The 2941-nt window shown below is 35.1% G+C and overlaps 1 pseudogene; it reads right to left on the bottom strand.

Moving 5' to 3' along the window:
• Positions 1-265: 265 nt before the first annotated feature.
• LOC127546883 (60S ribosomal protein L7a-like) lies at positions 266-1036 on the bottom strand (annotated as a pseudogene).
• Between the last annotated feature and the right edge of the window lie 1905 nt (positions 1037-2941).

Here is a 2941-nt window from a genome sequence, read left to right as displayed (position 1 = left end):
GTGTATGTTATTTCCCCTTTAAGCCAAATTTCATGAGAATAAGGGTAAAATAATGCTCACAACTTACCTTCTTTCCCTCTATTGTAATAGGTTTTTTATATTTCTTCATGCAGTATAGTTTACTTCACTCTGCCTTCCCCTTTCCTTTTCTCTCAACAGAATCCTTTTTCCCTTAACTTTTTATCCTCACATCAAAGTCGATTTAAACCCATACTCTCTGTCTAAATATGATCCTTCTAATTGTCCTTTTATGTAGGGAAAAAAATCAAACATACATTTGCAATTTGATGGCAAGTTCTTTAGCTTTTGCCTTTTCTAGCTTGGCAATATGAGCCACTGATTTTGGATGCAGGACATTGCTACCCCAGTAATGTCAGATCTCATCATATCTATCACTGTAATTGGTTTTGATAGCTTTTACTAGCTTAGCCAGGGCTCCTTTATTTTCAGGGCTAATCTGAGTGAAGATAATGCTTGTATAAATCTTTCTGTGAACTAAGTGACCCAGTCTGACCTTAACTTTGATAATACAGTAAAGAACCCCCATTTTCTAGTATAAGTAGGTAGGAAGAGCATCTGCAATCATTACCAACTGAACTTTCTTGTTTTCTACCAGACTGGTGACAATGTTAACACCTGCTCTGAGGACAGGTGGTCTCTTAGTGTGGACATTTCTTTTGCTTGAAGCTTTTTGTTCAGCCCTAGCCAGCAGCCTTTGCTTCTTTTGTTACTTTGTCTAATCTCTGTACTTGTAAGTCAGTTTAAGCACTTGAGTCTGATGATCCAAGCCTGGGTGAACTGATTGATTGCTGGTGTTATTTCAAACATTTATAAAAGAAAGACCTTTGACATTACAGTCTGATGTATTGAGGCCATTTGACAAATTGAAAAAAGTCCCTTTTGGTCTGGATGTTCTGACCAATGCCAGAGTTCTTGAGTCACTTCTCAAACAAAGGATTGACCACTTTCTTGGTCTCTTTATAACAACAGGAGCCAGAGCCACCTTCTTTCCTTTGGCTTTTTTCCCTTTTGGCATCTTAGATGCCAAATGATCTAAATGAGCTAAAGATACAATTCTTAAAAAATACAAATGTCATTTTCTCATTTAGGGATGTAAACTATTTAACCTTATTGAATACCATGAGTTTTTTCCTTTCCTCTAACCTTTTTTTGCTTCTCTTGAGTCATATTTAAAGATAAAGTTTTCTCCTAATCTTTGGTCTTTTCATTAGAAAAGTTTGAAAGGCCTCTATTTCATTGAATGTCCATTCCCATTCCCTCCTCCCCAAAAGATTGTGCTTAATTTTGATGGTAGTTGATTCTTAATCATAATCCCAAACTTTTTTGCCTTCCAGAATTTTACATTCTAAGACCTCTGATCTTTAAGGTAGAAATTACTAAATGCTGTATAATCCTGGCTGTGGCTCCTTCATATTTGAATCATTTCTCCTTGACTCCTTGCAGTATTTTCTTCTTGACCTGATATAGTTCTAGAATTTGGCTACAACCTTCCTCAGAATTTTCATTTTGGCATCTCCTTCAAGAAGTGATTTCATTGACTACATTATCTCTCTGGTTCTAGGATATCAGTTTGCTTGACAATTTCTTGAAAGATGCTGGCCATGCTCCTTTTGTTTGTTTTTGTTTTTGTTCATTAGTCTTAAGTTAATTTTCCTGAATCCATTTTCCAGTTCAATTGTTTTTCCAATGAAATATTTTACATTTCCTTCTATTTTTGCATTCTTTTGATTTTTGTTTGGATAATTTTTGATGTCTCATAGAGTCATTAGCTTCCACTTTCCCAATTCTAATATGTAAGGAATTATTTTCTTCAGTTAGCATTTGGACCTTCTTTTCCTTTTGCCAAATTTTACTTTTAAAGGAGTTGCTTTTTTTAATGGATCCCCTCCCCCAGTTTGGTCAATTAAATATTTAAGGGGTTGTTTTTTTCAGTCAATTTTTATGCCTCCTTTTCCAAGCTGTTGATTCTTTTTTCATAATTTTCTTGCATAACCTTCATTTATTTTCCCAATTTTCTTCTACCCTCTTACTTGATTTTGAGCACTTTTAAAAGGACTTTTTGGGATTAAGAACAATTTATATCTCTCCTTGAGGCTTCCCTTATACTTTTTGAGTTTATGTTTTGATCTTTCCTGTTGCCAGAGTAGTTTTTTATGGTCTGTGTTATTTTTTTGGTTTTTGCTCATTTTTAAAATCTGAGTTCTGCTGCTGGAATAAAAAAGTGGCACTGTCCCAAGATTTTTGCATTATGTTCAAGAAGCTGATCACTAGCTTTCTGCACAGGAACTTCTGAGACTAGCAGTTTGCCTATTGTGCTAGAGTGACCTGGCTTAGTGATTATCTGTGGTGCCCTAGGTTTGGGGTTTGGCAATTTGCCTGCTGATTGGGTCTGGAGACTTCATAGCTGGCCTGCTGAGCCAGAATTGCAGGGACTCAGTTACTAATCTATGCTGTGTCTAGGAATCTCCCATTGGCTTTCCTGGGCATTGCCTCTGTTGCTATGCTCCCCTTTTGTTTAGTAAGTCAGACCTTTCCTGAAGTCATTCTGAATTCTCTTAGGCTGGAAAATTTTTTCACTCCATTTTTTGGTGATAGATTCTATCACTCTAAAATTCTTTTAGAGGATTTATTTAACTTGTTTCTTAGGGAGAGGAGAGGAGTTAGGCAATTTTCTGATGTCTCTATGCTATTTTGACTTTGCCCTTCCACTGCCCTTTTTTTAAGGAGAAGAGGAGAGGGGAAGAAAAAAATAATATTTATTAAATGAATAAAACTAAAATAAATAAAAGTTACATTAAAAAATACCTAAGAAATATTGAACCAAAACTATACTCTTACACCAATTCCTTACTTACTAGCTTTGTTTTTATATTCTGTTTGTGTCCTTTATTTTTTTAATTTTGGTTTTGATGATTTTTTT

Source organism: Antechinus flavipes, chromosome 2, assembly GCF_016432865.1.
Source record: "Antechinus flavipes isolate AdamAnt ecotype Samford, QLD, Australia chromosome 2, AdamAnt_v2, whole genome shotgun sequence".
Lineage (NCBI taxonomy): Eukaryota > Metazoa > Chordata > Mammalia > Dasyuromorphia > Dasyuridae > Antechinus > Antechinus flavipes.
The sequence above is the reverse complement of the archived record's forward strand: the minus strand, read 5'-3'. Positions and strand labels throughout refer to the sequence as shown.